The sequence below is a fragment of the Orcinus orca genome, chromosome 1 (assembly GCF_937001465.1).
Source record: "Orcinus orca chromosome 1, mOrcOrc1.1, whole genome shotgun sequence".
NCBI lineage: Eukaryota > Metazoa > Chordata > Mammalia > Artiodactyla > Delphinidae > Orcinus > Orcinus orca.
Genome location: NC_064559.1, coordinates 123294852 through 123306075, shown reverse-complemented (window position 1 = coordinate 123306075; position 11224 = coordinate 123294852). Strand labels below are relative to the sequence as shown.

The window sequence follows — 11224 nt, the reverse complement described above, 5'->3', positions numbered from 1 at the left end:
CTGCTCCACGAATACTGCAAATACCCAAAGGAAAGGAAAAAAAAAAAAACAGCAGCAAGGCTGGGCTGGTAGGAATGGCAAAGAGCTTTGGTTTGGAAAGGCTAGGAAGAGGGTGAGCTGTGTCTCTCTTCCTCACAAAGCTCCCCAGAGCCAGCGCTGACACTCGCCCCAAGGGGGTCAGTAAACAAGCAAAGCCAGGGGCCTTTGGTTCTGAAAGGTCTCCATTATGATGTCAAAGCACGGCCTCCAGGTCCTACTTGGGCCTGCCTGCAGGGGGCAGAGGAGGCCTCTGCTGTGAATCCAATTAAAGCCAACGTGTAAGTAGTAAGGCCTTGGGGACCAAGCAACAAGGAATCCTATCACTACACTTATGAAACTAAAGCTGGGGAGCAGAGAGTGACAGGAGACACCCCTCACCCCCTCATCCTACATGTCTGTGCCCCAGAGGGTGGTCCCCTTCCAGGCTGAGGAAGGGGTGGCTCCAGGGCTGGGAAGAAAGGAAGGGATCCCTGAGCAATTAGATCAGGTGGGTTCCCAGCACCTGTTCCAGTTCCTGCCTTTGCTGCTGCACCTTGGCAATGATGTGCCTCCCCACTGGTTCCTGGGCCCAGGGCTTTTGGTAGAAAGCAGCTTGTCTCTCCTCCTCAGGATTCCCAATCACATCAGTGATAATCTTGAGGTCCCAGTGCTGGGAACGGAGCCATTCCTGGATGAAGTCCTGGGGGTCAGTGCGAAAACTGAGCATGAGATCCCTCTGGGTCTTCAGCTGGTTGATGGACTCAATGGTCTCATGGATTTTGACATCAAGGGAGGCAATCTCCTGCTGATTGGTGGTAGAGGCCAGAAAATTGCTCATCTGGGCCTTGAGTGGGTCATCCACCTCCACATCAATGTCATAACAGCCTGTCTTCTTCTGGTTGTTAGGGTCCAAGCTAATTACATGGTTGACGACAATGGGGTCTGGATGCTGCGGCAACCTGCCTAGCTTCATGGGAATCTCAGAGAAACGCAGTCGGCCACAACTGAAGATCTGGCGGAAGTACCGGTTGCAGTTGACGTACTCCCGCTCGTGGCCGTCCTGCAGCTGGCTGTGTTTGATGTAGAGCCGCAGGGCCTGCATGATGGCAGCCCTCGTCTGCGTGTGCACCCCCAGCAGCCTCCCCAGTCGGGGGTCCGACTTGTACTGGGGAGGCTGATGAGCCAGCATGAGCAGGCAGGTGCACTTGACGTTGAGGTCTCCAGGCGGTTTCACCTGGAAGCCATCTGTCTCCCGGGTGGTGGGCATCCGGTGCCACTCCAGCAGGTGGTTGTCAGGCCCGTACAGCTCCTTGTCCAGCTCAATGACGAGGCTCTAAAAGAATGAAGAAAATTTCCTCTTCTGTTTCCTAAGATCATCCAGCAGTTTTCCCTCTACTCAGAGTTCCCAGGAAGCCACCTTGACCCCTGCGGGGTTTCCCCCCGGGGATCCCTGCGGTTCCTGCACTATCACCTTCTGCCTTGCTGGGACTGAACATATTAGAAATATAGATCCGCAGCTTTCGTTTTTGCGTCAGAGGCCTTTTGATGGCCTCCTGGATCTCCATCCGCTCTCGAGCAATGGTCTGGTCCAGCTTCCGCTCAAAAGCCAAGAGATCCATGCACGCCTGAGGCTCTGGGATAAGCTCCCAAGTTCGCTGAGGTAGAACTTTATCTGCCACCTTCCTCCTCTTTAACCCCCGGCGCTGGGCAGGCATCGGGAGCTGGTCCTGGGGCACAAGCAGGAGTTTTCGGAATGGTTCCATCATGGTGGGTGGCATGCCAGGTCGAAGTGGAGCAGCTGCGCCAGATGGGGAGCCGGCAGGGGGTCCCACCTGCAAGCCAGCCATGGGCATCTGACTGCCTGGTGACCTGACAGGCCTCTGGTACTGCGCCGCAGGGCCCGTGGGGTTCTTGGGGCGGAAGGCGGCAGCCCCCCCACGCCTCCAGCAGGCCTGGGCCCCCTGAGCACCGCTCCAGGCAGCGTGCTGGGTCCCGCTGGCGGAGGCGGAGCTCCCAGGGCGGCCTGGCTCTGTTATTTTGATAATTTTGACTGTCTGAGATAATGGAAATTTTTCATCAGATGCTGTCTGTGATCAATGCTTTCTGAGACCTCTTTTCTCCTAGAAACTTCTTTTTCCTGATTACCTCTTGGCTATGGCTTTTTGATGACCTAGGTTTGGTTTAGATGATTGCTTCTGGAAAAACTGTGTTAGCATCCTTGCGGTGGTGTGGAGCCTCCTGAGAAGGGAGAGGCAGGACAGGATTCTAGTTCAAGTCGTCGCAGTTAGTAGGAAACTGGGGCTTAGAATCAAATAGGATCAGTATCCCCAGTGTTTGAGGAGAGACACTCAGGACAGAACTGGCTTCAGACTCTGGACAAGGCTGAAACAGCTTATGTCAACTGAAGGCACCTTTTCTAAGTTCCAGCCGTCCATGGACATTGGAGAGCACGTGTGCGGTTCCCCAGCCTGTTTTAGGCTCTGGGAACAAAAGCTGGCACTGTATTGCATTATACTGGAAACTGACTAGAAGAGGCTTAGGTTTTTATTGTTTTACTTCCAGGAGGAGAGGGGAAAAATTAATTTGCAAATCAGGTGGATGAAAATTGAGAGTGAGAAAGATTTGCTTGTTGAAGGCAACCCTGTTTTCTCTCACTTTTATCAGGTGTTTGTGAAGAGGAAAGTAAGGCTGAAACCCCTTCTGTTCTTCAGGAATTCTTTTAAAAGTATTTTGTTCTTTGTCTTAGATTGAGACTGAAGATGTGACACCATACATTACTGTTATCACCTTCTGCAGCTGAAATACTGACTCCAGAACTGGATGTGGCATGGTGTAATTTTTCTAATTAGCCCTAGAACTCCACGTTAAAGGCTCAGACTGCGTGTCCTTTGGCATGACATCAGTCCACCGCTGACTCTGATTGTCAGCAGGAGTCTAATTATTTGGGCCAAAGCATTTTGCCTAGAGTTTATATTTGTATTCAAAGAGAACTTCTGTGTAAGGAAAGAAAGGCTTTTTGTTATTATTGTTCCTCTTCTTTGGAATTAGCGCCTATCTAAATTAATCCTCTCTAACTTCTCATACTTCTTCAGTAGGTATACTTCCTAAACTTGTTTAGTAACCAACAAAAAGGGGAGTGATGGTCTTTTAATTAGCTTTCTAGAGATAGAAAATTCACAGCTATTAAATCCAAGCTGTATCTAATGTGAAGTTTCAGCCTAATGAACAGCTGTAAGTATGCTGCCTTCCCACACAGTGGAACTTGATGGAAGCCCTGGTTTTACAACTGCTGGTTATTGATTAAACAACTAGGCTGTTTCGATGCTGGTTGTTTCTGTTGTTGCACTCATCATCTTAGGTTTGGAAGAATTATTGCAGATATTAACGTTATTAGAGTTATTAAAGGTCACTCACTAGTCTGTCCCCTCACCCATCCTATGCTGGTAACATCTTTACAACATCTCCCCCAAGTGGTTGTCTTGATCATGATAGAACCCACCTAATGACAGTGGGGAGAAAGCAGACTCCATAATCCAGCAGTTATAATTTAGAGTTATTCCTTAATATAGTTTATCTAAAACTATAGTGAACTCCAGCTTAGGAGAGGACCTAAATGTATAAATAGATAAGTTGATATAAAATGTGGTGAATGCTTGATAGAGGCACAGATAAGTTGTTTAGAAACAGCTAACTGCGTGGGAGAACATGGGAAAGAATTTGTCTTGAAGGATGAGTACATGTGCTTATGTACTCGTGTGGTATGTGTGTGTGTGTGTGTCTGTGTGTCTGTGTGGTGGGGAAGAGTATTTCCAGAGAGAGGATATAGGTGCAAAGATATGGAATTTAGGAAAGGCTGTGTTAAGACATGGTGAGAAATTCGGAATGGCTGGATGGAACCTGCAATGGTGAAAGAGATGTCTTGAGGTAGGCTATTTGGAGTTTTGTTGCCCACTCAAAAAGTTTAGATTTTATCCTACAGGAAAAGAAGAGATTTCAAAGGGGTTAAAGCATTGGTGTGGCTTGATCAGATTTCAATTTTATGAAGATAATTCCAGTGGCAGTTTTGAGGACTCATTTGTTGGAGGAGAGACTGTTTCAAGGATACAGGTTGGATACAAAGTGCTCTGCCCTGCTGGCAGCCCATGTGTCCTATAATATTTCTGGTTCAGAAAGTAAAGTCACTGTCTATAGAGCCAGTCAGGCTTAACTGGTTGTGGTGGGTTCTTGTAAAATGTTACACCTAATGTTGTGTGAATACTGGCAAAGTGAAATAGGAAATCATGGCACAATCATGGATTGTGCGGGGAAATAAAAATTGACTTGAAATACTATCTTAAAGAATTTTAAGATGGGAAATATCTAGGTCATTGAGCAAGGTTTTTTCCCATGAAATGCTCAACTTTAGTTTGGCTGGACATAGTCTGAGGCACATACTCAGTAATTTGATGATTTAAGCAGTATGTTATTCTGTGACATCCTTATGGATCAAAAAGTCACTATACAGGTCAAAATGAAATCACGTAAGTATTATTTTGAAAAGAAAATGTCAAAATAATATTATGAGAGGCTTTAGAAATTTGTATGTACTTAACATTCAGCTGGAATGTGGGGATTACTACTCTCAAACCAGTATAGGTGGTGCATTTCTTTTTTTTTTTTTTTTTCAGTACGCGGGCCTCTCACTGTTGTGGCCTCTCCTGTTGCAGAGCACAGGCTCCAGACGCACAGGCTCAGTGGCCATGGCTCACGGGCCTAGCCACTTGGAGGCATGTGGGATCTTCCCGGACCGGGGCACGAACCCGTGTCCCTTGCATCGGCAGGCGGACTCTCAACCACTGTGCCACCAGGGAAGCCCTAGGTGGTACATTTTTGATTGCCTTTCAGGAAATGCATTGTTGCTCAGAAGGTGAGGAGTTTTGAACTTTTTAGCATCTCTGCCCTACGATGTTTACATCATCTGCCCTTTTTGTTTTGCTGGCTAACCAATTCCCATTCTCCACATGCTATAAACAACTATTCCTAAGATAGGTAATGTCACAAACAGAAATTTAGCTGTTTCAGAAAAAGATGAGGGGGGAAATATGCCTGAATTAAAGCCATGAAACAAATCCTCAAATATCCTCGCTAATGTAATGTGAGAAATAGGCTTCCAATAGTTTATTTTTATTCATGTTATTTATTTAGTAGCATCACCACGCGGAGGAAAGTAGATTTGTTACCAACTGACAAAAGAGTTCAGTCTGGACACTGGTTGTCTTCGCTGTGGGGCTGGCTGGCTCCCGTGCTTTGTCATCTCTCAGAGTTTTCCTGATAAATAAACATGTGTTGGTCAGAATTGATCTCTGGCATTATTGTCAATGGCACCCATGAGTTGGCCCACAACTGCAGCTGGTCTGTGGCTGCACCCTATCATTTCATATTCACAGCCTGCTCCATCAGGCTAATAAATCAGCTGTTTCTTATGCATGACATTCTGTGTTGTGTGACTGACGGATAACTGCAGCATTTTAAGTCTTGTTCTAGAGTCTCCATTATGCTGCCAGCCTCTCCGTTATACTCTATAAAAATGTTTCCTGTTATGGGCTATCAGAAGCAAAAGTAGGTTGTTTTAGAGTCAGAGCAATCGGAACCCTATAAAGTACTGCTGGATTAGCAGGCATGGGTAGATGAGGAGAAGCTGTTTGGAAAAAGATGTGCTTAAGGGCATCAAACCTAAGCACAAAAATTACCTTTTTCATGGCTCTGCATATATGGACATAGATAGAGTAGCTTCTGTGGAAGCTGTGATTCAGTACGAGCTGGAAAACTTCTTTCTAAGAGGTCTGGAGACTTGTTAGAAGAAAGACAAGGACAGGTGACTGACACTCATTAAGTACTTTGTGTCCAGTGCTGTGCTATGTTCTACTGCACATATTAGGTCATTGATTCTCAAATAACTCTGAGAAACAGGGATTTCTATCCCCTCCCCCTTTTTCTTGGCCACGGTTTGTGGCATGTGGGATCTTAGTTCTGTGACTAGGGATTGAACCCTCGCCCCCTGCAGTGGAAGTGCTCAGTCTAAACCACTGGACAATGGCCAGGGAAATCCCTCTATTCCCTTTTTTTCGTTAACGTGTAAGAAACAAAGTCTGAGAAATTGTGGAACTTTCTTGCTTTCTCACAATGAGTACAGTTCTGTGGCCCTTCCTGTGCCCTTTTCATGACGCTCTCCATGCTCCCAACTGAATGGCTCCCCAGGGAAAAGCTCTGTCTCTAACCAGCTCTGGAGATTCTGGGAGGACTTGACAGGGCTCCAGCAAGTTGCTTCTTGAGGTTTCAGTGGCTCAACGGCTAGAGACTGTTCGTCCTAACAACACGAAAGCAGACTTCAGTGTAGTCTGTTTCTACTGATAAATTACATACACTGTTTATATTAGCAAATAATGTGGCAATTTAAAAATCATGTTTATCAAATCATTATTATGTCTGATAACCACAAGCTTAATATATTCCAGTAAATGGATTAACTCCTTTGACATGTGTGTCTTCCTATCTCTTCTTACCTTGAAGTCTTGACCTTCTTACATTTACTCATGGTCATTCATTAGCTCCAGGGAAGGTTTTTAGAGCATGGCTCTGCAACAAGAGTGAAGGTCTTGGCTTATGAGTTGTAAGAATCTGGAATTTGAGCATCAGAGGCCTTAGTCCTGAGATCAGTGGGCAGAATTTATGGCCTAAGTGATAGATTTGGAAGAATATGTTGTGGGTCAGAGGCACTTTTTCTAATATCCAGATAGATGAAGATTCTGTGTGATGTTGAGTGAGAGGAGATAAATCAGAAGAGACACACAGAGCACTGCTGACGGGTCTCCTGAGAAGGATCCAACACTCTTTCCAGACTCTTGGGATGTAATCATTTTAAAATATAGTTTTAAACAAAAGTTGTGTATGTGTAAGGTGTACAATATCATGATTTGATATGTATATATGGGTATAGTGAAATGATTATTATAGTTAAGCTAATCAGCATGTTGTCTCCTCACATAGTTATTTGTGTGTGTGTGTGATGAGAACACCTGAAATCTACTCTCTTATCATATCTTCAATTTCAATACAGTATTATTAACTATGGTCATCATGCTGTGTATTATTCTTTAGACTTGTTCATACCACATAACGGCCAACAACTTTGACCAATACCCTTGACCCTTGACCAATACCTCCCTTATTTCCCCTCCCCTCCTCCCTACTTGGCCCAGCCCTGGTAACTTATGTTCTAGTCTCTGTTTCAATGAATTCAACTCTTTTTTTAAAGACTCCACATATAATTAAGATCATACAATATCTTCTTCATGTGTCTGGCTTATTTCACTTAGCATTATGTCCTCCAGTTTCACCCATGTTGATGCAAATGGAAAGATTTCCTTCCTTTTCATAGCTGAATAATATGTCAGTGTGTGTGTGTGTGTGTGTGTGTGTGTGTGTGTGTGTGTAAAATCTCAAGCTCTGAACTCGGATTCAAATGATCTTGTATTCCTAGTTTCCCCAGGTGCTTGGCAAAAGCATTATAAAATCCTGTTTGGAAGATAATAAATTGATACTACTAATAATTTTCAAATAACATATTTAACATTACAATAAGAACATCTAGATCCAAAGGACAAGACTCCTCTAGGTGAGAAACCTCAGGTAATAGGAGCAGATCCATAAAGACTGTAGATACTGAAATTATCAGACAAAAACTATGAAACTACGGTTACTATGGTTCTGAGAAAATAAACATCAAATATAAAACCGTGGCAGGTAACTGAAAATTATGAAGAGTGACATAGCGCATTAAAGTATATATTTTAGAAGTAACTTCAACAATTGAAATAAAGAGCACAATGAATGAGTTTAATAGCAGATTAGACAAAACTGATAAGAAAATTGGTGAACTGGATGACATGATGGAAGAAATTAATCACAATTAAGTAGAGAGAAGCTAATTTATGGAAAATATTGAAGGAAGGATAACAGAAATAGAGGATACAGTGAGAAGGGCTGCCATAAGTGGAGTCCAAGAAGCAGAGGAAAGAGAGAGAATGTGACAGGTGGAATATCTGAAGACAATGACTGAGAATTTTCTGTAACTTGTAAAATACACAGATTCAAATATCCTAAGGATGACAAATAAAAAGAAATCCACACTTAGACATATCAGAGTGAAACATATGCAAATATATGTATGAAATAGGCCAAGTTTACTAATAGATGTACATATACACACCTGAAAATCTCTGTATGTCTCTTAATCTTTAAAGTATCTGGAAATAGCACTGTAAAGTTGGCATCATCTAACAGTGTGTGAAGTCCTGGTGCTACTAATGGAGTCGGCTCCTTCACAGCCATTGCTCCCCTCCTTGAATGTGCACAAAAAGCCTGCAATCAAAAGGAGTGAAATTCATTTAGAAGAACAGGCATTGGCTCTAATTGGAAAGATAAGCGTCACAGTCTTGTGTATATGCACTTTCTTCAGCAGCACATGTTGAATCCTTATTTTCCCACTCAGTCTTTTTAGCTATTTTTGCAGAAGCTGAGAATTCTTTAGCAGATTTGTGTCTTCGTATGTGTTCAGTGATATCACTATGACCTTCATAGTGGTTGGTAAATGTTGACAAGTTTTGCAAGTTACATGGTCATCATTAACTTTCTCAGAGATAAAGATGTAGCACTTATTTTTTTCATTAAACACACTGCTCCATTCTTTTGAACTCATTACTGCTAACAGGGTTTATTGTAAATTGAAAAATGATGAAAATAATAAAACAAACAGCTATACATTTATAATTTACATTGAAATAAAGACAACCACCACTGTAGCAAGTGTGTTCAGACTACTCTTCTTATGCTACGCAGCAGGATTCCTCATCATCTATTTTCCAGGCATACTTGTAGACCTAGCCTATAATTTCCCATTTTCCACTGACTCTGCTGATTGGACGCCTGTGGCTTCATGCATATCATCAGTATAGGGTATGGCCTAATTAGCTGGTGGACCAGATTGTTGTCAAGGGCAACAGCATTCCTGTTTGAGTGCAATTGTTTTATCAGTAAGCTTCTGCATGCTTTCCTTGAAAGGAAAATGTTAGTTCTGTTGTGTATGAGAAAGACTTGGAAAAAGAGAAAAGGCTTAAGACACTTAGGATTAAAATATCAAACATCTAGAAATAAATTTATGGAAAAAACTATAAAACTTTATTAAAATAAACTAAAAAGACTGACATAGAGAAATAGATATTGGTTATAGACTAGAAGATTCAAATTTGCCAAAATGTCTTTTCCCTAAACTTATTTATGGATTTAGTTCAAATCCAATAAAAATTGCAGTAGGGTTTTTTTTTGTGTGTATGTGGAATGTGAAAAGTTGATTCTAAAATTTATATGGAACTACAAAGATTAAAGAATAGCCAAGTTAATATAAGTCTACATTAATTTATACCCTGTGGTATTAGCACAAGGACAAACAGACAGGGGAATGAAGAGAATAGAGTGTCTAGGAATGGAACCATATACATATGGCAAAGTAACACTGCAGAGCAGTAGGGGAAAGGTTAGTATTTTCAACAATGGTTCTGGGACTATTGGACAACATTTATTGTAGAAAAAAAAATTGGATCTCCTGTCACACCTAACACAAAAATCAATTTCAGGTGGGTTACAGACTTACATATCAAAAAAAAAATCAAACTTGTACTGGATAAAAAAGAGAATATCTTCATGACCTTAGATAGGAAATGATTTCTTTTTTTAAATTAACTTTTATTGGAGTATAGTTGCTTTACAATGTTGTGTGAGTTTCTACTGTACAGCAAAGTGAATCAGATATATGTATACATGTATACCCACTTTTTTGGATTTCCTTCCCATTTAGGTCACCACAGAGCACTGAGTAGAGTTCCCTGAGCTATACAGTAGGTTCTCATTAGTTATCTATCTTATACATAGTATCAATAGTGTATATACATCCATCCCTGTCTCCCAATTCATCCCATCCCCCCTTTCCTCCCTTGGTGTCCATACATTTGTTCTCTACATCTGTCTCTCTACATCTGCTTTGCAAATAAGATCATCTATACCATTTTTCTAGATTCTGCATATATGTGTTAATATATGATATACGTTTTTCTCTTTCTGACTTACTTCACTCTGTATGACAGTCTCTAGGTCCATCCACATCTCTACAAATGACCCAATTTCATTCCTTTTTATGGCTAATACTCCATTGTATATAGGTACCACATCTTCTTTATCCATTCCTCTGTTGATGGACATTTAGGTTATTTCCATGTCCTGGCTATTGTAAATAGTGCTGCAATGAATATTGGGGTGCATGTGTCTTTCTGAATTATGGTTTTCTCTGGGTATATGCCCAGTAGTGGGATTGCTGGGTCGTATGTTAGTTCTGTTTTTAGTTCTTTATGGAACCTCCATACTGTTCTCCATAGTGGCTGTATCAATTTACAGTCCCACCAACAGTGCAAGAGGGTTCCCTTTTCTCCACACCCTCTCCAGCATTACTTGTTTGTAGATTTTTTATGATGGCCATTCTGACCAGTGTAAAGTGATACCTCATTGTAGTTTTGATTTGCATTTCTCTAATAATTAGTGATGTTAAATGTTTGCATTTCTCTAATAATTTCATGTGTTTATTGGCCATCTGTATATCTTCTTTGGAGAAATGTCTATTTAGGTCTTCTGCCCATTTTTTGATTGGGTTGTTTGTGTTTTTGATATTGAGCTGCATGAGCTGTTTGTATATTTTGGAGATTAATCCTTTGTCAGTTGCTTCATTTGCAAATATTTTCTCCCATTCTGGGGTTGTCTTTTCATCTCATTTATGGTTTCCTTTGCTGTGCAAAAGCTTTTAAGTTTCATTAGGTCCCATTCGTTAATTTTTGTTTTTATTTTCATTACTCTAGGAAGTGGGTCAAAAAAGATCCTGCTGCGATTTATGTCAAAGAGTGTTCTGCCTACGTTTTCCTCTAAGAATTTTATAGTGTCTGGCCTTACATTCAGGTCTTTAATCCATTTTATTTCTGTGTATGGTATTGGGGAATGTTCTAATTTCATTCTTTTACATGTAGCTGTCCAGTTTTCCCAGCACCACTTATTGAAGAGACTGTCTTTTCTTCATTGTATATTCTCACCTCCTTTGTCATAGATTAGGTGAACATATGTGCGTGGG

The 11224-nt window shown here is 41.7% G+C and overlaps 1 pseudogene; it reads right to left on the bottom strand.

Annotated features, from left to right (window-relative positions):
- Window positions 1-230: 230 nt before the first annotated feature.
- On the bottom strand, window positions 231-6592 carry LOC101272901 (SWI/SNF-related matrix-associated actin-dependent regulator of chromatin subfamily D member 2-like; annotated as a pseudogene).
- Window positions 6593-11224: the final 4632 nt, after the last annotated feature.